This window comes from Meriones unguiculatus, chromosome 2 (assembly GCF_030254825.1).
Source record: "Meriones unguiculatus strain TT.TT164.6M chromosome 2, Bangor_MerUng_6.1, whole genome shotgun sequence".
NCBI classification, from domain to species: Eukaryota; Metazoa; Chordata; class Mammalia; order Rodentia; family Muridae; genus Meriones; species Meriones unguiculatus.
In genome coordinates, this window is record NC_083350.1 from 100,069,008 (window position 1) to 100,095,379 (window position 26,372).

General features: G+C 39.5%; 1 long non-coding RNA gene across 1 annotated transcript in view; it reads right to left on the reverse strand.

The window, feature by feature from the left end:
- Positions 1 to 26,372, reverse strand: part of LOC110542615 (uncharacterized) — a 94,388-nt gene that overhangs the window by 58,457 nt on the left and 9,559 nt on the right. Inside the window, exons 4-8 of the long non-coding RNA XR_009589978.1 lie at positions 7,562 to 7,702; positions 6,850 to 6,959; positions 6,134 to 6,337; positions 5,368 to 5,552; positions 4,332 to 4,450 (exon numbers count right to left, since the gene is read on the reverse strand). This is a non-coding gene — a long non-coding RNA (uncharacterized LOC110542615). The remainder of the gene's footprint in view (positions 1 to 4,331; positions 4,451 to 5,367; positions 5,553 to 6,133; positions 6,338 to 6,849; positions 6,960 to 7,561; positions 7,703 to 26,372) is intronic.

The window sequence follows — 26,372 nt, forward strand, 5'->3', positions numbered from 1 at the left end:
TGCCTGTGCCCGCGATCGCCTCGGCTCAGCACTTGGTTCCTGAGAAGAGGTCAGTGGCCTTTCTAAGGGTGGCACAGCAAATGTTTTCAGTCATCTACACCTTTGTGTGGATGAACTGCAAGCTCTGACTTGAAAAAGTCTGCCAGCAAAGAGGAGCAGAGAGGCAGGGCATCGGGCACCGCGACTGAGTAAGAAGAGGACGCACCTGCTCACTGGAAGATGCCAATGCTGATGGCAAGCAGTGCCTTTTCACGATTCCCCCTGAAGATTAGCCAGTATGCTTTGATTAATAATGTGGTATGTTGAAAAGGGTGTATATGGGTTATAGGTGTGTGTGCAGGCACACAATAAATACATGAAAGAGGACTATTAATGTGCATTGACCTCTCGCCATGCACTAAGCATTGTTCTTAGGTTCATCGTACAATTGAATTTCTGTTTCATGCTATGGGGGTTAGAGTAAATAGTCTCATTTTATAGGTGAAGAAACAGGTTTAAAAATGTTTCATAGAGGAAGACAATGCAACCACTCCTGATGAGACCTGATAGACTAGGATGAGAGGGAAGGAGAGAAGGACCTCCCTTATCAGGAGACTGGGGGAGGGGCATGGATGAAAAAAAAAATGGGAAGGAGGGTGGGGTTGGGAGGGGAGGACAGAGGAAGCTACAGAGGGGATACAAAGTGAATAAACTGTAATTAATAAAAATAAAAATAAAATCTTGCAGAGATTTGACCAGATGGGCAGGAATTCAAACACTGAAGTCAGTGCCACTTTAACCAGTACATGTGTGCGCCAACATGAGCTGTAATGGATTACACACGCACACAGAGACCATTCTTCTGGTTTTGCCCAACCTTCGTACATAAAATTTGAGTCAAGAAATGGAGTGCAACGGGGGGGGGGGGAAGTGAAAGGTAAATACAATCTTGATGTGTGGAACATTTGTCAAAGGTGGTGATGAGGAACCAAGAAGAAGTTGCCATGTCACTATGATGCTAACAACAAAACTGCAGCCTCCTAAAGCCAAGAAGAACTGATTTCAGTTCAAAACGGTTTTGCAAATTCAGAGGGAACTCATTTATACTTTACGAGGATGGTTGCCTACAGTCTCTGGGTAGAAAAATGTGTTCAGGTCTGTGACAATCATTTACAGGGCATCCCCTGTTTCCAACTCAAGTGTCACAACTCCATGTTTCTCTAGTCTGTATTTTTTCAAACTTGAATAGGAGTGATATGTGTTCTAGGTTGCCAGACATAAGACTAGTCGGTGGAACACAGGAAACATTCAACAAAAGTCTGTCAGAGTCCAGAGGGGTAGATATGGCATGTCCATTAAACACCAGCTTTACTCAAAGAGAATCACATAGAATATTTTTTAAACAAGGAAGTACATGTGATTAAATTAGAATAAAAGGCAAAATGTGTGTTTCTAAAATACAGCCCCAAACTTCAAGTTTAAAATGCACTGCTTTGGGGCAACACAGCTGGGCATTGAGGTCTCCCTCCCAAGCCGTTTTCGTTACTTTAGAAAGATGTGCACAGAACGCTATGCAGAAAGGCACAGGTGCAGGTATTTGACCTGCATTGTGGGCCACTGGGATTAATAATTAGAAAAGAACCAGATCAAGGTGGACTGTTATCTTCATGCACCATTACACAGCACTGGTACATCTTTTTAGCTTCGAGTTCATTAGCAGCTTATTAGCCTAGTGGGCCCTTAGGAGCCATAGCAGCTAAGGGTACCTCCTTCCCTCCCTTACTCCTTCTCATTACAGGTATGCTATGCTGCATTTTATTCAACCATTTGATCCCAAAACAAAGACATTTTTCTAGCATTTTTTCAACAAATTAGAATTAAAAGAAAAGAAAAACTTTTTGAAAGGTTGCTTTTGTGTTCTACCATCCCAAACCTTGACCTCACATATAACTACCCTTCAAAACTATTTGGAAATGCAAAGCACATCAAATGAACAAATGAAAGGCCTCTTCTTGATCATAGAAAATGAACCCACCTTGTACTTAGAGCACAGCAGAGCTGGACTTGTCTACTCTCTGAATGGTGCTGCCTTAGGCAGAGAAGTAACTCTGAAATATTTTTAAACTTATTGATTCTGACCCTAGATCAAATGAGTATCCAGCGCTCCATGTAGACTCTACAGAACATTAGGCTTGAAAAACTTTGTCAGCCTGGACAAATTGGCTAAAGGAGCTATCCAGCCACTGAATTATAAGGGACCTTATACCTTTGTTAAGACTCTAGCCAAGCTGGACACAACCCATGTCCCTTAGCAGAGGAATGGATAAAGAAATTATGGTACATTTACACAGTGGAATACTACTCAGCTATTAAAAATCAGGAAAACATGAAATTTGCAGGCAAAGGGTAGAAACTAGAAAAGATCATCCAAGCGAGGTATCCCAGAAGCAGAAACACACATATGGTATATACTCACTTATAAGCAGATATTAGACATATAATATAGGATAAACATACTAAAATCTGTACACCTAAACAACAAAGAAGACTCTAAGGAAGATGCTCAATCCTCATTCAAAAGGACAAATGCAATAGAAGCAGGAGAAGACAGGGAACAGGACAGGAGCCTTCCACAGACAGCCTCTGAAAGACTCTACTGATTGAAATATCGAAGCAGAGGCTGAGACTCATAGCCAAACTTGGGGCAGAGTGCAGGGAATCTTATGAAAGAAGGGGAGATAGAAAGACCTGGAGGGAACAGGAACTTCACAAGGAGACCAACAGAGCCAAAAAATAAATGACTAAATAAATCTGGGCCCTGGGGACCCTGAAGAGAATGATACCCCAACCAAGGACAATGCATGGAAAGGACCTAAAACCCATGCGCAGATGTAGCCCGTAGACTACTACTCCTAAGTGGGTTCCCTAGTAAGGGGAACCAGGGCTGTCTCTGGCATGAACCAGGCTCTCTGATCACCTTCTCCTGGGGTGTGCAGCCTTGCACAGAGGAAGACAATGCACACAGTCCTGATGAGACCTGATAGGTTAGGGTCAGATAGAAGGGGAGGACTCTCCTCTGTCAGTGGACTCTGGGAGGGGCACAGGGGGAGAAGAGAGAAGAAGGGCAGGATTAGGAGGAGAGGAGGGTGAGGGTACAGCCAGGATGCAAATTGAATAAACTGTAATAAATGATTAAAAAAGAAAGACTCTAGGCACACTCACAGTGTAGGCATACATGGGCCTTCAACTAATAATTTGTCTTATCAAACTTCTGAAAAGAGCTCTGTGACTTTTTCACTGCACCCTTTGTTAACATAAGATCTAGTCTGAAAAGAAATATCTATAGGATGCAAAACAAAATGCCAGTCAAGCTCCAAGGCAGGCCGAAGACAGCACATGCATAGATGCTAACACCAGCGGAAGAGGCTCTGTGAAACTGACTCCAGAAGCTGTGTATTTGGACTCCAGCTGAGGAACTTTTGATTCATTCATAGCTAGTAATATTATAATCCTTGTAACAGGCCTTATCTCAGAACTTCAGTTCTCCCACCATGAATGTGACAGTATCATACTGATTCATCCTAGGTGACTCTCATATAAAGGTCTAACCTTAAACATATAACCAGCATGAATGCAATTAGATTTTATTTATCCAAATTTTACCCATCATAGGCAAACTCCTTCAATCTACTCCTGCTCATGGAAAAAAACAAACCTAACCAAACCAAACCCAAACAGTCTTGTCTCACTCTACCACTCCATAGACTCCCATTTGTAGGAATGTTTAGCCCAGTGGGGTGGAAGGTCACACAGTCAAAGATCAGCATATAATCTGCTTTGGGATGTTTGCTTGATTAAGTGAGCTTCACCCAACATGGAAGACGGCTTGCACTTCAGGAACCATCAAGTCAGCAGAACACAGTGAAACCGAACCTCAGTGGCTCCCTCTCATAAATCAAACACATAAACTGTGCCATTGTGCACGTTGTGTACAGATATACACATGCAAAGAGAATTTGTACTCCACACATCTCGTTTCCAATAGCCCAGCAGTTAGCAGGAGAGCACATTGCAGTTCCCCCACTGTACTCTGTTTGGGTGAGAAGGAAGCACTCCAATTTCATGGTGTGTGGAAGGGGGAACCCATTTGAGTTGACAAAATTCACCATAGTGATCCTTAAGAGTGGAATTTCCGTATCCTGTAATCAGGAGTTGCTGGGTATTTGATTAAATACCCCAGGCATTTGATCCCCAGCTTTACTGCCATTTCTTCCCTGATTGTCAAGCTAGAAAAATTAAACCCAAAAACCCAGAGAAACAAAATGTATATTTTAATACAGAAATGCTTTTACCTGCTATCCTGCTGTGAATGAAATGGGCCGAGCTCTCAAAATGTTTGTCAGCTTAACTCGCAGTTGGTGGCACTGTGAAAATGTAGCCAGGCAGCCTTATTGCTACTTCTGTCCTTTAGCTGCCAAGTGGAATACAATAGAAGCATCAAAGAGAAATAGAAGAGAGGGGGAGTCCAGAAAGACCCCAAAGGATGATGAGAAACAAGCAAATAAAGTATTTCCAAGCTGAAGACATTGTATTCTGCCATGTTGGCATCTCCGACAGCTCAAACACTAAAGACAAGCATGCTTCACTGAATTTTCACTTCCCCAAATTTTCTAGGAAATATTCACCTTGAAAAATCCATAAAACGTGCTTAACCTGGAATGAAAATGGCTGCACCATACTGCTCAGATATAAATAACCAGTATTCAGTAACTCATGAGAGATTCCACTTTAATATTCTGGATAGACATGAACAAACTGTTTTCATTTTGGTTTACACAATATGTGTGCCAAATGAAAAGCGCTAGATCCTGGTGCGCTCTGAATTGGGTGCACAGGTTTCCGTAACTGTTCCCAGGCTTAGGTCCTGTGTCATCTCACCTTTGGGGGTTGTACTTTTTACTCTTCTCACAAAGTCACTTCACTATTGGAACAGTGCACATTCGGTTATTACTCATCACAAAATCTCTGTTTCCTATTTGAACCTCAAAGCACTCAAAAGGATGCTATTGTCTTTGGTTTGTTCACTTTGAAGAATTTATACACCGGTTATTAAACCTCAGCAAGGAGTAAAAAATAGCATGGCCTTTGCCCCCAAAGAGCTGTCATGTATACCATTTTTGCTTCATTTTTATACTTTGTATGGTATTCTGAGTTATACATGCTAATGAATACGGAAAAGAGTAAAAACATTTTGATTTCTACATAAAAATCATTAAACAGACTAGTTTTAAACATTTCAAAGGAGCCACAGTCCAGACAAGGCATGTGAAGCATGTTGGGACAGTAATCAAATTAAACGCAGTTTCATGGCACACGATAAAATCTTACCTCATTAAATGGAAAATCCAAAAACTTTCCATTATTCTGTGAACAATTCTGTGCCCTCTGGTGGGTTGTCTTGCACAGAACAGTGACACGGGGTACAACCAGAGTCAGCATACTGTGTAGGTGACCAAGTTTCAGTAAAGATTGTACGCAGCCTTTAGTGTTTCAGCCAATCTAAAAAGTTTAGACTAAAGAAAAGAGAATGAGGTTTTTTTTTAAAAAAAGTTGTCAATTAAAAAATAACAATGCCAAGATCATCATATTCATTACTATAAACTAGCAAGCCTTTTGTAGTTTGACATTTTATAATCAATTTCTGATTGCACAAATGAGTTTCTTTCAGCTATATCTCCTGCTAGCCAGATTAACGTAGTCACTTGGCTATTTTCTGTTTTTAAGCACAAGTAACCCTTTCTGGGTATCAACTCTGCTCAAATTCATTGTATTTTTAAAAATTCCCCACATCACTCCCCAGGAGGAAGACAACATGACAGAACCAGAACCCAGGCCCCAGGACTGAACACGTGGGCACTGCCACGGACAGATGAGCATGCCGTCAGGTGAGCCAGTAGCTTAATTGCTACAATTATGCTTTTGTTTAGAAAGTAAGTTCCACATTTTCTAGTATAACTTGATATATATATATATACACACACACACATACACACACACACACACATATATACACATGTGTGTGTGCATTGATAGCAGGTTTTCCTACATGCAATATCCTCTGCTCCTTGCAGTCAGTTCAGACTACATCTCTTACCTTGTTGAGAGACGGAAGAGCAGCTCATAATAGGATGAGCGATGTGTAAAATGTTCTTCAGCTGCCTTAACACAGGATTTAGAGTTGCCAAACCAGGAACACCTCTGCCTGCGCAGATGGACTGCTAAGTGATGCGGTAAAACCAAGGACTTAGGAACAGCTTTGTTGTTTTTTTCCTTTCAACTTTCAGACATCCAGAGGAAACTGTAATGTAAACACACACGCAAGTTGAGTGTGTGTCTAAAAGCCACGGTACAAATTATATGGGAAAAAAGAATTTAAGCATAAAGGTTAGTGATAGGCTCCTACTTTTAAGTGAGATTACTTGAATGTTGGGACTGTTTTCCTTAGAAATTAACAGGTTATTGTATTCATATCAGGAATTTAGGAGGGAGACTTCCACATTACATGATAGATTTATCCCCCCCACACACACACAAAAGCTGAATCTGAACTACAGAAAGAATGCCGAACAATTGTGCTATTTTTTTTTAATTTACAAACACACTTTTATGCAAATCTATAAAAACTGAATGATAACAAACTATATGCTCAGATCATCACTAAATTTCCACACTTAGAGTTTGGAGAAGTTACCAATTTTTTTTTTTTGAAGTAAAGTGTCATGTCACACTTGTTTCCAATCTAAATTTAGTCTCTGTTCCTTGTGCCATATTTCCTCAGGCATGAGAAGGAAAATCAATGCCCCTACTCACCTTTGGAAGAATTTCACTGCCAAGTCTCCACGGTTCTATGGGATCCAATAATCTGTGGCTCAGTATCGATTTTTTCTGTGACACCTGTAGAAACAGCCTCTCCTTCCTTTCTAACAAAATACAGCGACAAAGACTGTGTAGATTCTGAACAAATTAAGCGTATAGGCTATTAAGCACAACTTAATCTTCTAAGGAGAAAGGGTTTGTATTTTCTGAAGCTGTTAACGTTGCTAGCTGTTTTCCTAAACCACTTAACAACCATTAAAGATAATGTGAATATCAATTTTGAAGAGAGTTTCAAGGTAATATTTTTCTTAGGTTTCTCACAGTGGAGTCATACCACCAATAACACTTATCTCTTCTCCCCTCCCCCACAAACCAGATACTTTGGAGGAAATAGACCACTGATTTTAAAAAAATATCAAAGTTCAAGTTTTAACTTTTAAAAGACAACTCTAAAATCAAGTCCATTTTAATATATGAAAAACCATAATCTTGCTTTTAAGATTTAAAGCTTAGAACTTTGGTGAGGTACAGAGAGTCGGGAAAAGCCTGTGTAGGAGTATATGTCAAATTCTAAGAGAGATTGGTTTGGGTGTTAAGATGTGTTTTAAGTCTTAAGCCACCAGCTTCCCCAATTTCCTTGGCAGGCCTAAGTACAAGAAAAGAAAAACACAGGCAACAGTTCAGGTTTCTAGCTCCCTTCACACACCTGGTTTCAATCTCAGAGGTGCCTCAGTCACCCTGGGCAGCTGTCTCTGGGGCATGTCTGAATACATTCCCTGCAGCCATCCTGTGCAGAGTGCAATGGCTGCTGTTAAAGCACCTCCTCACTCACTCCATGAGCCTGAGCCTGCAAAATAAAAGTGCACTGTTAACAGAGGTGCCCCTCTGCATTTGCTATCCCCAATAAAACAGAGGGAGGAGACCACAAGGCAGGATGCCTCTCGTGATGTAGGTGACATCTTGGTTAAAAGTGACATGACCAAGGCAGCACTCTGACAGATTTAGCGTTAAGACCTGACAGATATAAGCCCGCAAGAACCTCCCTGCCACACATAGTTAAGCTCACATAAAAACCTTGATTTGATAGTCCCTTGATTAGCTTTTGCGACACTCAGTGCTACCCCTTTCAAGTTCATTATAAATTATGCTACTCATCACATTATCGTCAATTTCGGGTCCATTTTACTAGAACGCAGTCATTTCAACCATTCATCAAACCTGTGAACAACTTTCAGTTAAAGAATTAGATCAATCCACATTCCAGTTCTCAAGGGAGAAGTTCCATTGTTTATCAGGCCATGTCTACACTGGCTGAGCAAAGCGCTCTGTTCAGAAGGAGAAGCGCCTTTGGCAGCTAGAGTCCACATAGCTGACCCATGGATGATCAGGAGGTGCTCCTGTACCTAATTAACCAAGTGTAACGAAATCACTGAGCATCATGTGAGGATGACCCATGACAACGAGGTAGTGAGACATGACTGTTGTTCTAATTTGTTTACAGTGCAATGGCCTAGAACGTGATACGAGGAGCTAGAAGAACATGTTTGCATCTGGCACAAGTGATGGCTACAATTATGAAAACACTCCTCGGCTCCATAGTGAGCTGGACCTTGATCCTTCTTCTAGACAACACAGGTGTGGTACAATGTTTTCTGAGTAGTTAGGATTGAGTTCAAAACCCTACCTCTTTACACAGGAAAACCTTCACAAAAGACAATTTTGTTCTTAAAAAAGAAAAAAAAAAGAACAGGACAAAAGCAATCAGCATTTGGAGTTGATATTTACACTCTGATGACTTGTATTGTCAAGACTTAGTACCAAGTTTGGGTGAATTCTATTCTGGGGTGAATTCTATTCTGGTGACAGAGTGGCCTAGAATTGTCATGAGTGCTGGGATTGTTTCAACCATTTTTTTTTTTAAGAATAAAAAGAGGTTTAACAGAAATGTTCTACTAAGAGCTATACAATTATAGGCTTTCCCTTTCATCCACCCAAACATACTCCACCCTGTGAAATAACAAATATAAGACTAATCAACTTTGGAATTTTGCCAACCTTTCTCATTGGTGAGCTGGCAGAGTTGGGCCAATCTGCCTTAAAGTCATAAAGCATATCTTACCCCATGAAAGCCCTCTAAAGACTTCCTGAAATCCAGTCTGAGACTTTACAGAACACAGAACACAGAAGTGAAGACTTGAATGTGTGGGAATCCATCAGATCTAAAGTGATCACATAAACCACAGCGTCTTCCCAAGATGAATTATGGAGATGAAATGCTTCATTTTGGACTCCTAATCACTTGGCCTTTGCAGGGAAGAATATTTCCAACTTTCTGAAATGTCAAGATTGACAATTTCTTGCTGGTGTGACTGTGTGTATGTGTGTATTTGTGTATGTAGCATTCATACTCATCCATGTGGTTGAACGTATAGAGATTAGAGGTTATTATTAAGCACTTCCTTAACCACTGTCCACCTTATTTTTTGGGAGGAGAGGATCTCTCAGTGAACCTGGAGCTTATTGATTTACCTGGGCTACCTGGCCAGAAAGCCTCAGAGACCATCCTGGTTCTGCCTCTCCATCACTGAGATCACAGGCACACATTCCATGCCAGCTTTTTGGAATCTGAACTTGGGTCTCCATGCTTGCATTGCAAGCACTTTGATGATTGAATCATCTGTCCATTCAGACTCTTGAAATAAATTTTCAGTGTCTCTGTTTCAGTTTGAAAATCATGCAATCTATTTGTTATGTTAAATCCCCTTTGGCCAGGTGAAAATTTGTAACTTAACACAGGGACATGTAATATATTTGGTTGATTAGATTTTCATTTTCAACTTCAATGAGATAAAGCCAATGAGTTCCAGACCAGTAGTTCTCAATCTTGCTAATGCTGTGACCCTATAATATAGTTCCTCATGTTGTGAGGACCCTCCCCAGCTATAACATTATTTTGTTGCTACTTCATAACTGTAATTTTACTACTGTTCTGAATAATAATGTAAATATCAGATATCTGATTTGAGAATCACTGTCCTAGACCAACTAAAGTATGTCATCGTCACTGAAATTCATCTAATAGGAGTTGTGTTTTACATTTTCTCCCATAGGAGTCCTGAGAGTATCTAAACACAGAGAGCCTCTCCCACTGCCAGTATCTCCACCACATCTCCTACGAAGATCATGAGGATGCCTAGAAAGCAAATACCGACACAGTGCACTTAACCCTGTCTGGCTTTCTACAGTGTCTGTGCTTCTACTGCATAGACATATGGCTGTCTGAGGCATAGGTCACCAATCTGAAAGTTCTCAATTCCTGGAGCCTTAAGCAAAAAGGTGATTTCTTTATATTGGCTCTTTTCTTCCTATCTGAATGAAATCCACTGGCTTGAAACTAAAGTGATGTTGTGATCTGTCCTGACCACTATGCTTATTTGGCTACTTTCCATTCACATAAAAATAACTAAATAGAACCTTCTAGGAGACCATTGACCTGAATGTCACCTATGGAATCAGGGCCCCTGAGGTCACATGCTGGCTCTGTCCTTGCAAGCTGGATGTGTTATTTTATCTCCTCATGAATTGGCTTCCTTGCCTACAAAATAGGAATAAAAATAACTATACTGCGAATTAATCTATGCTAAATGCTTACCTCAGTGCAGGGCACATTGGAGAACACTTAGTTTATGTGCATGAGCCTCTAGCTGTGATGAGGCACCTGCAGTCAAAAGCTGTCCTTTTGGTGAGAAAGTACACACTTCAGAGAAGGCAGAGGTGGACACAGGGAATCCCTTTCGGCACAGGGACAGCATGACTTTAAAACTGTATTGTCACCCATAGCTACACATGACTTTATTCTGCAGAAACATGGATCGCATGGACTGTGTCAAAATCACCTAACGATGTTAGACGTTTATCTGACAAGCCAGAGAAAGCTGCATCTATATGGGAAGGAAAGGTTTGAAGTACTGTGACAAGATGACTGACTTAATTGTTCTCGTATATCATGAGCCAGATTTCAACACATAGTCATACAAGTCCATTTGGTCCAGACAGTGGTGACACAAGTTTAACAACTATTCTATTTGAGTGTGTGCCCTTTATAGCTGTTTCTATATTTCCAGCTTCCCTTCTCGGAACTCTGTCAGCGGTTCTCAACCTTGGTAATGCTGCTACTCTTTAGCACAGTTCCTCATGTTGGGGTGACCCCCAACCATAAAATTATTTTTGTTGCTACTTCAGAACTGTAACTTTACTATTGTTATTAATTGTAATGTAAGTGGGTTTTGTTTGGTTTGGTTTTGGAGATAGAGGTTTGCCAAGGGGATCATGACCCACAAGTTGAGAAGCACTGCCGTAGTACTTAGATGCCTTTGGGGCCACATTGATGTCTTGAGAAAGGCTGTCAAGGAGCCTCAAATAAAAATAAATATCCCAGGCTGGAGAGATGGCTCAGTGGTTAAGAGCACTGCCTGCCCTTCCAGAGGACCTGAGTTCAATTGGCAGCAGCTACATAATGGCTCACAACCATCTCTACTTGGATCTCGATGCCCTCTTCTGTCATGCAGGTATACATGCAGATAGAGCATTCATATACATAAAATAAATAAATAAATCTTATTAAAAATAAATATCCCAAAGTAAGAGTAATACAAGTTTTAGGAAACAATTGTAGGTTTTTGTGCCCATTTCTATGACACTGTATCTTAAGTGAAACACTAACACACACACATTGGAATGAACTAAAACTTCTTTCCCTTTGGTCCTAAAATGGACATTGTCACCAGATAGCATGAAAAGCTCAGAGGCCCAGCAGGAGAGCCAAAGAGAAGCTATTTTGCGTCATTCCCCCCGGGATACACTGAGGTGCCTTAGCAGATTGCGTGCCATCCAATGAGACAACCAATTTCTGGTCCCCAAGAGGCTGACAGTGAGAGGCTCCTGTATGTCTCCTATAAGTCTTCCTGCCTCAGAGATCAGACATTACCTGATAAACCCAAGGAAAGGAAAACCTTAATGTACAAAGCAGCACCATAGTCCAGAATAATGGTTTTGATAAAGGGATGTGTAAACAGCCTCATCTGATATGAGCGAAGAGATGGTGAAGCAAAGGCCATCCAATCTCTCTCATTTTTTTTTAATCCTACAGGCATCTCTTCACAAATTCTTCCCCATCAATATCCAGGCCTCTCCTCAGATAGAAGGGACCTGTCACTCTATGTTCTAGGAGACTCTCATTGTGAAGTGAGGTCTTGGCAATATTCAGCCTCTAGATGAGGATGGTGTGTCCCCAAGGTACCAGCTGCCATTCAGGGGCAGTTCTAAAATTAGATCCATTGGGAGGTCAAGAGTGGTTGAAGTCTTAGGAAAACATGTTTCCTGCTATCAGTTCAGCATAAATGCCTTAACCTGGCAAGGGAAGACAGCACGTTCTATGGGAACTCTGTATAGAAGAGAAGTGGGGAAAGAAAATGCTGCCTTGGGTGATAAGCAACCAAAAATTGTGCAGAGTGAGGAGAAGAGGTTGAGTCTTCCAGTCTGGCCTCTCAATTATAAAGATTAGCCACCTGTACCTAAAGTACAGTGTTCTTTTGGCTCTGAGATAACATGAGCTGAGGCTCTCCCTTTCTACCTCTGTGGTCACCTGGCCTTTTTTATTATCTTCAGAAAATATTGGTATATGCAGCAGAGTCTGAGGACACTTCGTGACTCTTCTCCCACTGGGTCCTATTTCCTCACCCCAGCTCCAAGAGACGATTAAATGTGCTTTTCAGGTTTTCTTACTAAAATGTATAATTCTTACTTTCTTTTGGAAATTTTTCTTTTCTTTTCTTTTCTTTTCTTTTCTTTTCTTTTCCTTTCTTTTCTTTCCTTTTTCCCTTATTACCACATATTTAGAATCCATGGAAAGGTATTTACAAAATTTAGCCTTTCATTTGTTTTAAAGATTCTACTTATTTTATACCATATACAGGTTCAGAATAATTCCTATAAACAGCAAATGAAAATTCTGGATGTGTGCTTGTCCTTGTGTGTTTGGATGTAGGTATGTGTGTATGCATGTTCCAGTATGCATGTATATTTATGCACATACCCGTGTGTATGGGTTTACATATGTGCAAAAGACATCTAATGCCATCCCTCAGGTAGCACCCATCACATCTCTCATTGGCTTTGAACTCACGGAGCAGACTAATTTGGTTAGGTAGTAAGTCCTGGGCTTCCTCCTGTCTCTGCTTCCTCCACAGTGTCACCATATTCAGCTCCTTTTTTTTCTAACATGGGATCGGGGGATGGAAAAAGGTCCTCGTGCTTGCAAAACAATGACTTTAGTGACTGAACTATTTCCCCAGGCACCCCCTCCCCCACAGAGGGGAAGAAGACTCTCTGTTTTACCTATAACCCTCCTCCCTGGCCACTGCATGGATCTGTTGTCATTTCTCATTATTCATTTTTTATGAATCCACACACAAACTCAACCCAGGTGATTTGGCTCTTAACAAAATGAATGTGAATTAATTCTGGTCATACATTTTAATGAGACAGCACTTCAGAAGCCCTCCGACATTCCAGATGCAAAAGTCACCTTTTTGGGTGCTGACACTGGAATTCCTTTTCTTCAGAAATCTTCCTTGTTTAGGCTTTGCTACTTTTCCACAGGAGCAAGGTCACAGGAGGGAATGGGGGACCGGGCCCTCACGTATCCCACATCATCGCTCCAATTCCATTGTCACATACCTCTTATTCCCCTTTGTCCTTAAGTTTTAATAAGTCTTATTGCGTGACATCAATCTTGATCTTGCCATTATGCCCATCTGTTCAAAATGACACTCATCCAAGAACGATGACAGAATTCCTTTCATTCATTCTTGATTCGCTCATTCATTCATTCATTCATTCTCTCTCCCTAATTAAATGGTAGAGTCATACTTAAAGAATGATGATTTCTGTGTCCACTCATTCAATTCTTTAAAGACTGACATCATGCTAAAATTATATTCCCCTAATCTCCAATTCTATTCCCACTATACTTGAAATGTCAGGAATAATTATAAGTGCTTAATAAATACAGAAGACATTTATTTTTAGTATTCCTGAGCAGAGAGGCACAGTGTTGCTTTGTTAGCACCTTTCCACGAGCGGGCGATTTGCATTTGGAATCAGCAATTTCTCATTTAAAAAGTAGAAGTCTGCGCAGTGTTTTGGTTTCTCAAGCTGCGTGTGGCTTCCCAGGGGCTGTTCGTTCCTTACACATAATTAATAGCCCACACTTGCCTTCCTTAGAGATGTCCCTCACCTTCTCCTGCCACCGTGCAGGTGGGCATGTTCAAAGCAATGACTTTGCTCTGTCACTTGTTAATATCAGAACAGTTTGTTTAAGAACGGGTTCTGATTAGACTGAGAAGCTGGTCTGGATGCCCTTGTTCAAAGCTATCTCTTATTTCACACTCTCCAAGAAAAGTGAGCACCTCCTGTTCTGTTCATCAGACAAAGGCAGAAAAAAAATCTATTTTGTATCCAAGGTAAATGGAGAACTCCTGTACCAGTATCTCCTTTTAAAACTCCCTATTCTCATACTTGGGAAAAAAAAGTGATTACAAAGGACCCTGCTATGTCATGGTCTTGCTTCCATTCTGAATGAATAAAAGCACCTTCACAAAATAAAGCACTGGGTGCTCTCTCCCAAGGCCTCTCCCAAGGTGGATGTAATGTAAGAAAATACTGAGGACATCATTGGGCACTAATGATAAAGATGACAACAAGATGTCTCAACCTCTGATTTGTTGGTTGATATTACCTCCTCTGACAAGCTCAGGAAAGGGCTGGCTGAAGCTCCCAGCATCAATTCTGTAAGACTAGTTTCTGGCATGCCTGTGGTTTGATGTGGAAAGTTTTTGACTTACATAGATAGAATTTTGTTTCTGTGCTACTTATTAGTCATTTGGCTTTGAGCAACGTATGTTTCCTGGGGATGACTTTATAAGATGCTGGGAATAATACCTCACGGGTCTTATGTGATACTTGATCATGCATGTGGCAGAGAAGGCATCCACTCATGATAAAGCATCCTAACGGTGTTCACTCAACATTGTTTTACTTCAATAAGGATACAGATAATGAGCAAGTAAGTCAGAATAAATGGCATTAACCATAAGTGTAAGGGAAAATCCCCTATATGATTTAACTGCATTCAATACTAAGTATATGACTTTGTTTTTACAGAAGTATTATTGTGAGAAACATTTAATAACACGAGCAGATCACCTGATCTCAAGACATGACAAGGCAGTAAAATCCTTGAAACTGTGTATCAAAAAGTCATAAAAAAACACCTCTTAGTAATTAGGAGGTATTTCATTGTCTTATGGCACATAGGGGTCATAATTTTGATTATCAGAGGCTAATTTACAAGAGAAATGGATGGAACCCAAGTGACTTGATGATATAAAAGAGAATAAATTTTTGGAATTAATCCATACTATCCATATTTAATGCCGTCACATGTCTCCATAGAAAAAATAGCATGACCTCAATAATGTTAGTTACCTGACCTCGGGTTTTCAGTGGTTTGAATTCTGTCTGAGGAGAAATGAACTGCAGTGCACTAACTTCCACATATCACCTGAGCAGGATGGCCAGACACTGTGCTTTCTGGGAGGTGTGCATGGCTGGTTCTCTCCTGTGTCTATGATCTGAGGTACCAGGTTTAGAAAGAGCAGCAGGAAGTAACTGCAGGGCTGGGACACATAGAGGAGCTAATAAGGTCTGTGCTGGCAGATTGACAGGCTGTCAAAGGATGAGATGAATTAACGAAGAGAAGAGGGTTTTGGAAGTTATGTGGCCCTAGACACATGTAAGGTGTTATTGTAACTAATGATAACCTTAGTCATTTACAATGGGTAAGTTATATATAGCTAGAATGAGAAGAGTTCTTTTTCAAATGACACATTTTCTCCTTCGTCACCCAGTTCTTGCTCTGTCAGCTTATCTCTCATGAATGACATATTAGTCTATCCCTGTTTCTTCTGTTTTTGTTATAGTTTGACACAGTTGAAATAGATAGAAAGATCTTGCAGGAAGTAAGGCTACAAGCAAATCCTGAATATGTAGAAATAACTATCTTTGAAGAATGGAGCTTAAAGCACACAAGAGGCTAAGTGCTCTTCTTTTTAATGTGGCCGGAAGCATGTAGCAATTATTATAAGGATTAGAGAATATCCTAGAAGCTCAGCATTTGTGCACACTCTCCACATGGATGCCGTTGTCACAACCGATACAATCAAAGTGCTCTTCATTTTCTGAGGTCGGCTATTTGAATTGTCTCATACACAATTGTATATGTGGATGATCAAGAATGTGTGGTTGCCTAGGTAGTTATGCGGAAATACACACCACCACAAGATGAGAAGACACTCGCAGGAGAGTGCCATAAAACTCTGCAATGCCACCAGCAATCTGCTTGTAAAAGTAGCAGATTACAAGCACACAGTCATTTCTCCCACCAGAGGAAAGGGGATTTTAAAAGAAATACATTTAATTAACTAATGCAAACTCATTGAGAATATTGTTATAGGCACAGTGGATGCAGCTCACAGTGCTTAAGCAGGAAGGACTGAAAGAGCAAAACATCCGTAGGAAGGAGAGAGGCATTCAGAGAGACACGCTGGCGTGGAATGACCACACTGCAAGTGTGGGGTGGGAATGCAAATCAGAGACCATGAAATGCAACATAGCACTAGGGACATGTTTCCCTACGCACAGACAAGTATGCATATGGAGAAGTGTACTTAAAAATCACGATGTTTAAGCGGTGCCTGTTGACGCAAGTTTGCCATCCCAGCATTTAAGGTGCAGAGCGATCAGGAGTTTGAGGCTATCCTGGGCTAGATAGGGAGCTTGAGGCCAGCCTGGGGTACATGAGAGTCTAAAGAAAAAAAAAAAAAAGCAGTCTGTGACCATTCTAGGCTAGATATTGGTCTTGAAATCATTTTGTTCTACATGAGAGTCTAAAGAATAACATTTTAAAGAGAAAACTCAATATTTGACCATCCTAGGCTAGACGGTGAGCTTGAAGCTGGCCTGGGTTACAGGAGAGTCTAAAGAAAGAAACCAATCAATCTATTCACAGCTGTTATGTCTGGGAAAAGAAGGGGAAGTAAGCAGGAAATAGTGGCTAGACATGTCTTTGTACTCCTTAAATTCTACCATGCATATTATTAGTTTTATAATTAATTTTTGAAGTAATACAGAAATTAAAGGCCATAGCAACTGTACTCAGAGAACACTGAGAGGAACCTGAGTCTTTAGCAATCAGGCTTGCATCTGTGCCTGCTGGTCACACAGCTCTGTCAAGTAAATATTTGTACCTGATGGGAATGGAAGAGGTACTTTCCCTGGCCCACAGCCACTGACCCTTCACAAGACCTTCCAAAGCCCCAACCAGAACACTGTGTCCGTGAGGACCTTCAGTCCGAGGAGTAAAAAGTAATGGTAAATTCACCTTGCTGCGAACTCATGTTTACCGCAGATAGAATTTTTTTCCCCTATTCCCCTATTTTTAACTAGAGAGGATAAAGTACTCAGATAAAAGCCACGGCCTTTTTTTTTTTAACTTACAATTTAAAAAAAAATCAAATACAAGAAAACTAAATCTTAAGATCCATAAAATCTTTCCTAAACCTTAAAAAAATTCAACTGTTTTCTATGAATACATCCTAACATTTTACACAAGGTGGGGTAAATATCCATTTTCAGTTTCATGACTTTAAAATCAAAATCTAAAAAAGAGTTACTAGTGGAAGCAATGGGAGATGAACCGGAACTAGCAAAGAGCCACCGGGAGCCAGATACAGGAGGCTATCTGCTTGTGTAAGCAAAGTTTTGTCGGGACACAATCAGAGTCGTGTGCTTAAGCATATTCTCTGCTTGCTTTAGAGCCACTGCAGAAAAGGTGAGTCTTCACTGAAGACTTCCATGTTCTCCATGAAAGCTAAAACACTCACCGATTGTACACATTCCAATGTGTTAATAAAATGTCGACGCTGTGGTTGCGAAACAGAACATACCTCTGAGTCTAATTTCTACTTTTTACCTGCTCTTTGGAAGAATCCTGTTTTGAAAGAAACTTCTAATTGTTAGTTCTTGAGGCATGGGTATGTGTTTGTTTCCTCTGCTATGCAGAGGAACAGAAAGAGACAATGAATATGCTTCGTTATAAAACCTTCTTGGAGAGAATGGGAAGCTTAAATCTGAATTTTGTTACCTTATTTACATTCTTGTTGGTCCTAGACCAAAGTCTTGGGTTGGGTGCACAAAGAAAGGCCTGAGTTGAAGAACTGAAATCCTATTGGGTGCTGTCTAATGTGTTTTCAAGTGTTTCTAATATTGTGACTACTTCCTCAATTCCCGAATGCCCCAGTTTTATCCTGAAAAGAACCTGGCCAAAAGAAAAAAAATTATAATTGCTTAAGCTAAATTTTAGCAAAACATTTGTGTGGATAGAGCAATGCAGACTACTGCCAAAGCTCTCCGACTTCATTCTGCCTGGCATGCTGGCTGTGCTTGTTTGGCATTTCATTAACAAAAAATAAATCTCACTTCTCTTCCTGAGAAAATAGCATATGTAGTATTTTGGGGACAGCAACACTCAGTGTGCTACTTTTTAGTATAAAAAATGTATTTCTGAAATGTGGATGAATAAAGCTTTCAAAAGCCTCTCTGGCATGGTAATGGGCCACCTTGGGAGCTCCATGTTCTAGGCATGTGAATGGATGAAAGTGTTTGGAAAACACCTTTAAATGTTTAAAAATCATAGAGAAGCAGTGCCTTATACCATCAAGGAGAATGATCGGAAATCCAGAAAAAAAAGCTTCCTGTGACTCTTTAATTATGATTCTTTGTGCAATCCAGAAAGCTAGTCTTTTTGGCATCTCTGAGAATAAGATATTGGTAACATGTAGTGTATGTGCTTGGAAAGAAGGTAAAATAAATATAATTGTAGCATGTGACTCCTTGAGGGGTGAAAGAGAAAATTAAAGGTAAATGCATATGTACATAAACATTTGAAAGTAGCTCACTCATCAGTAGTGAAATGGGCAAACATTTTTTTTTCAGTTCTGGGCTAAATTCTTATTTTAAAAAGTCTTAATTTGGTGAAAGGAAGCAAGTTGCTTACAGCTATCAACACAAATTGGAAAGTCATATAATTAATGCACAGACTGGCTTAGGTATAGTGTATTGATAAGGCTTAGTACCATTGGGAATGGTAAGAGGCCAAGCCACATAAAGGGAGGCCCTCAAGAATATGGCCACAGTGTCAACTAAAAGAGGGCTGGACATAGGGCAGAAAAGAAGGACAAAAGTAGAGTATGAAGCAGCATAGAAAACAAATGCTGTTTATATGTATGAGACTATACTATTGTATATTGATAGAGACACAATTTTGAAATAAGACCTGAATGGTCAAAGAAAATAAAAACTAGAAAGAGGCAGGAAGTGGTAGATTTCACGTAGAGTGTAGGTTGGAGCTGTTTTGTTCTGTATCTGGCAGGGAGGGGAACCACTGGAAGCCTTTGGTTTTGCCACAGCTGATCTGCTGTAGGCTCTGTATTGGATGGACTTGACGTTGATGGATCAGACACATAAATGGTTTAGATGTCCCAGCAGGAGACAAACCCCGAGAGACAAGCATTCTGAACTACAAATGGTGATGATAACGAATGACCATTGCAAAGGGAATCAAGAAATATTTAGGATAGAGAATTAACTAGTTCTTGCTTGCCCTTGGTCTGAAGTAGGAAAAAAAATGGCAAAAGGAGAGTAAAAATGACTGTTGCATTTCTACTTCTGATGAATAAATGGACAATGGCATCACAGAACCCAAAAGAAAATATAGAATGAGAAACCAGGGAAAACATGAGTTTGGATATAATTGATTTGTGGGTACCTGATGCACAAGGCAAGTTGCTGGGAACTCAACTCTGAATTTTATGTAAAGGACTTGAATGACATATGTAAAGTCTAAAAATCTTGTAAATCATTACAGGGGTGACAGCATAGGGCAACAATGTGTGTTGGATGAAGGACAATGAGCTGAGGATAAACTTAGAGGAAAAGCAGTAGTCAAGTCTGTGACAGAGACAGATGGAAGACAACTCTTTGGATGATCTGCTACCATGAAAGCCTCGGAAGTGGAAACTTTCAGGAGAGAATGGATCATCAGGACCAAACACATAGGGAAAGCTAAGAAAGAACCAAAGAGTCCAACTGGAACTTGTAACCCGGAAATCTTTAGTTCAGTGGTGCCTTAGGCTTATAGGCAGGCACCAGATGCTTAAAGCTCTAAAGCAGAAACAGACATACCTCAAGTACATAGCCATCAAGGTTACATTCTTAAGTAAGATGGAGAGACCAGAATGAATATGGGGAGGGACCATGACTATGGGAGTACATTATAGAAACACTGTACTTGAACCCTTGATCATGTGTGCTGAGTTCCAGCCCGGACCTCAGCTTCCTCTGAGGAACCCCTAGCTTCCTCAGGGAACTTTCCTCTTTGTCCCTTTTCCCTTTGTTCTATCTGTTTTCAATGATATTCACATCTGAGACGCTTTCCATACAAGTTGCCCTAGTCCTTATATTCAGCATCTTCAGCAAGCAAAACACAGAAAAGGTCAGATTTGGTGTTTTCTTATGATTACATCTCCTCACAAAAAAAAAAGGAGAGAAAGGAAAAATTGTTTCTTACATAATTAATATTTTAGAATATAACTTCTTTCTTTCATTTCTACTTGACCTCTGCCCGCCATTATCAGAGTGTTTATGCTTCACAATAAATCTTTTACAATAGATACATCAGTACAGTGTGGGACATCCAACAGGTGACCTGATTTATTGATGAGTAAAAATTACTCACCCATGGTTCTCTGAATTTTTAAACTCCTATACTATACAGCATAGTAAAAAGAGACTTATCTTAGTATAAATAGACTTCTGAGTTTTTCCAACATCTCCAAATTCAGTCTTCATTATAGCCATCAAATTATCTACACTATTATTTTACAAACGATTCCCTCTTCCAGAATTTATAAGTAAAATAAAATAATGGTAAACAGCCTAGCATGGCATTATAAGATATAGGAAATTAAATATAAAAGTATTTCACAGGTGGGAAGCAAATACTGAGCAATCCAGGGGTCATAAAATCTGGTGTATGCCTTAAGAGAGTAATACTTGTTGATAATAATTGGGAAAGATAGCTCCACACGCTGGCTTTTCTTTTTACATGGAAAGCTCATTTGAATCTCACTATATTTGTCTTTCCTTCCAAAGTCTACTACCAAGGGCTTGATGACAAATCAAAACAGCATTGTTCCAACCTCGGTACACATGCCAGCCACTCCAAAAGCAGCTTCAGAGTGGCAGCTTTTGGAGACAAACGATTCTTTTCTGTTTCTGCTCTATTCTCTAGAACATAACCACAGTAGAGATTCAATCTGAGATTCAGTAATACAAAATCTATGGACTCAGTCACCACACAGACAGCTGTTTCCTCCTGTAGAGACAGCATGGACAATGCTGAGCAAAATGGCCTCAAAGAACTTTAGAGTAAGCGGGGCCAGGCAATTAAAAACTGCTTTTAGCTTTATGTAAATTTGAGCAACACATACTTGTGATCTTGGAGATAAAATGGGATAAATTAAATTGCAAAGAATTATCCTTGTGCTCTTTCTTCTCTCTTTGACAGACCAATGGAAGGAATCATGACAGTAAATACGGTTGGTCCTTTTTCTAGACTATTCTGGAAAGCTGCATTGCCTCAGCCAGTCAAGCAATTTTTAGTTCTGTCACACCCTTGGCTGCTTTGATACCTATTTCTACAGAATTGAATACTGTTTTACGTGATTTTATCCTTTCCAAATCCTGAATTTAGTTCTGTTTATCTTATATTGTATCTATAGTTTCAGTTCAAGACTCACTGATCACTCATTTGGATTCTTTTCCCCTGCCCCATTTTAAAATTTCCTGTCCCCCATAGTAAAACTTTTGAAGAGTTAGGAAACTTCTTTGGCTCTTTTTCTAAAGCTCTCAGTCCTCACAAACAACCCTGTCATCAGTACTCCATAGAACTGGCAGTGTTATTTCCCGTGACCTCTCTCTGGACTCCTTTTTCTTGTCTACATTGATATATAGTTGGCTTTCCCAACCTGCCAGTGATGTGAACATGTTACTTTTCCATACCTTTCTTCTCTCTTGCCCCTGCCATGTTCATCTCATGCCTACTTCTAGCACTTCTATTCCTTCTTCCAGAATACATGTTGAGTTTGCAATGTCTTCGGCTTACTCAGACTGCCCTCTGGTAGCCAAGACCATACCTGATCTTTGACAGAAAAATCAATCCTGTTGGAAATATATGGAAAGCAAGCACCCCTCAGGTGTAGCATCTACATCTACTCCACATTTTACTCTGTGCCCTTTTCTAATGCTTAAACATCCCCTCGTATATGAATTCCCCCTGCCTTTGGATTATTTTCTCTTTAAAAATTGATTATGTCTGTATCTCTTTCATTGGATTTGAAACTCAGGTACAGAAATTATAGCTACATATAAACCTTCTTTGATAATTAGAAATTTCTATTTATTAGTACTTATGATTTTCAAATATAAAAAATTAATGGTGACAATAAAATTAAGTATTATGCAAATTTGCCTGTCCAGACAAGAAGGACATCAATGAAAAAACCCATCCTGGTAGCCACATTGCTTGGCTCTACCAGTTCCCCCATGGGCCATAAAAACACTAGGACTGTTTCTTACCTTGTTCTCTGTCCTGTGGAGCTAATCCAGCCATAGACTTGCTTTTGAAGTCAAGTGGGATATCATGCATGGGTGAGCTCCGGAGAGCACACAAAGGCAAGAGAAGAAAACTGACATGTTATTCTTAACTAAAGAGACTGTGCTATTTCGGAGTTTCTATACACACTTGGGCATCCCACAGACTTCAAGAGCCTGCAGATGAAGTAGGAGAAGCCAGAGTTTAAAAAAGACCTGAAAATGTGCAGCAGATAAAGCTACAAGAGAATGAAAGTTTTAAATTTTAGGCAAATCATCATGTTTCTCTTTCGTTATCAAGTCATACAAATCACAGAGAATTCTTTAAAGCTATGAAGACACTCCCTGAGAATGTCAGACTCTTTTGCAAATGGTATCAACTCCTTTCTGAGGTTGCCTTGTAGACTGCCCTTCAAGTCCAAGCAGTGGAATTTATCTAGTCTTTACTGAGTAGTCAAGTCCATCAAGTTGAGAGTTCCATCCACGTCTTCACAAAGAGAAGCATGAAGCTTCTCTCATAGCACTTAAAAGTATATTTTCAGATAGCATCATTGTGCAGTGTGACCACACGGGTGAAATGAGCATTCTAGTTCTATAATACCGCGGTGACACAGCAGCAAGACATGAGTCCTATACACAAAGGCTTAAACTAAGTGACAGTTTTTGAAAAAAAAAAATTATGTATGTATCTTTTTACCCTTTGTCCCTTTTTCTGAAAGTAATGTCCACTGAAGAAACAGAACCAAGTAATGAGAACTTAACAAGTAGCTATCTGGTGATGTTTCTCTTTACTGCTCCAAACCTCTAAGTAGTTATTTATAGATGGCGTATTATAACATTTTCCCCATATTATTTATAGCTATGGTGCCTGACATAAAGAAAATGGACAAAAAGATGGTAACAGAGTCAGTAGTATAACCTTTATTTACAGAAGAAAGTGATTCTAAGTGCTGAGTCATGGTCCAAGGTAATAGTAGGTCTGGAACTCTGATCTAATTTGGTCTGAATCAGAGCCTCTAGCTATCATCTGGCCATCAAGCTTAATGATTTTCTTTGAGTCTCAAAGTGAACAAGAAAAGGAGCTGGGAAGACCCCAGCTATCATCACACAAGGGCAGAGGTCTTCTAACAAGCCTTTCTTCAAAATGTATGCTCAAATTTAGGTTAGCAGACTTTTAGAGAACACCTAATACTATCAACCAAATACTAAATTCCAATGTAAAAAAAAAAGGCAGAAACCACCATCAGTGCTTTCATGTTAAGAGAAAATGAACATGCCTGTGAGAATCAGAAATGCATTGATTACTGACAAGAAATGAATTCACTAGAGGGCCAAGAAAATTGCTCTGTGCTCCTGGACATTAACACAACAATTTAACCCGATTGCTCATTTAAATATTTCAAGTTGAAGCCTAGAAAATTGTATTTGCCTTTTAAGAAGACCATCATTCAAAATAAGTCAGCTACATTATTGGGCTAGAGACCTTGATGGTGATAAGCAACTTATGTCAAAATTAAATTATTATGAATAAGCACATTGGAGACACACCATAGTGGTTCACCATCTCCTGAGAGTGAGAAGTTTAAGGATGCCTACCCTAAAACATATTTACTTCAGAGATATAGCACTAAAACTAAATACGAACAAGAAATTGGGCAGCACAATTTAGCAAGGCAAAGTAAAAATGAAAATAATTGACTATAAATGAACACTTGACCCTTTCCTTAAAATATTGTTTTTCTCTCCCCTGATTTACAAATTTAAACACCTACTATATTTTCCAGTGTGTAGTATTTGCATGTGCTCAGGTTTTGGCTGCTATGATTTTTCTTTGCTTCAAACACTATGAGCCTAAAGTTTGTGTGGCAGGTCGGACGCAATGCCTCTTGTCTCTAATGTTTATGTTCTGTGTCACCCTGTGGGGAATGGAGATGTGAAAGAAGAAATCCCATTGAATGATTTTTCAGCTGCACCTTTCATAATGTATAAAGTTCAAAGACACCTTCTACAAACAGCTATCAAAATGAAATATAACTCAAGGCAGCTGTGAATGGGTGAGCATCTTTATGAGGGAGGCCCAAAGGCAATCCTAGGCCTAGGCAAGAGGTGTGTCATGTCTCTGCTGTAAGTATCTGTTTAGACAGGTGGATGGTGAACCTTGTCTCCTCAAGATACAGAGACTCTGTGACTGGCATGTCGCATAGGATACTGCAACCTGTATGACAAGTGGTCCCAGAAAGTTTTCTTCTAAGTCTCCTTTCGTGTAGGAAAGGACCTATACTTTGTTTGTCTCTCCCCCAACTCTGAATAAAATGATGTTAGCCTTCATCTTCTTAAAGGACAGCATATGTCATATCTAGGAGATAAGTCACAAGAATGGCTGTATTATTTTCTATCTTCCCCTACCTGAGCAGTAAAGGGAATAAATAATACACCTCTTCTCTCAAAATTTACAACAAAGAAGAGAGTAAGTCATTACTGGGATTTTGCTTTTCAACACAAGAAAACAAGGCCATGCTTTTAATTTTTTAATGAAATTTTGAAATATTGTAGCTGACAAATTTTGATTTTGTGGGAAATTATGATTCTCATGCAAATAAAGTCACTTTTTACATCCTAAAAATTTACATTTAAGATTGAAATTAAGAATTTAAGCTTAGCTCTTAATTATAGTAATGTTTTTATCAAAGTGGGTTAAAAATGTCATATTATTTCTACTAGACGATGAAGGTATGGATAGGACATCATACATCTGTAGATTTTAAAGACAGTTTTACAAATTTCTCATCACAGTGTCTGAACCTGTCTTCTCAAGAACGGAAATAAACAGCAGTATTTCAAATGGCGAAGCAATGATGAAGAGTTTTTCAAATATTTCAATTTATATTTATGTCCAAACTTCTGAAGAATACTCTGTAGTATAATTGTGGTAATAGTCAACTTTACTAAACCCTCAATTCCCAAAACCACACACACACACACATACACACACACACATTCATTTTGTTATGAGCCTCCAATAAAGCATGGGCTTGTTTAATTAATTACATGATTAATCTTCAAAAGTTCTGATGAGACAGACATCTTGTTTTTTTTTGTTTTTTGTTTTTGCTGGGAATAAAAATCTCAAGCCCATTTTCAAGAGCCAGCCTTCCTTCTGCATATTTGTATTCCTCACAAATAATCTGAGCCAATATTCTAAGCCTAAAAGCTACATTTAATTGCTAATATTGCTTTGTACCTGTGATGAAATAGCTTTTTCCTTTCTAGTGCTAAAGTACGATTGCTGGAGAGTAATTTCATTATATTAACCAATTAGTTCCTTAAGGTTCATTTTCTCTCTCTGATTATTACAGTTGATGAGGGAAAGATCACATTTCCTCCTTACATAAGACCCTTCTCGTAGTCTCAGCAACACTAGCTAGAAGAGACAACTAAGGGAGAAGAGAAGCCAATAAAATAGCGAGTGAATGAATACCTACATCTTCCAAGTTTTTAACAATCCCATTTATTGAATGAAAGAGATAGCATTTGAGTAACCAAGTCTTAGATGACACCAACTCTGTCCTTACTTGAAATGTAAACATTACGTTCTCTAAGCCCTAGAGAAATATTAAAATTTTAAAACGCCATTGCCATTTTTTTATGTATTTAGCCAACAAAAATGTAAAAGCACCAGAAAGACT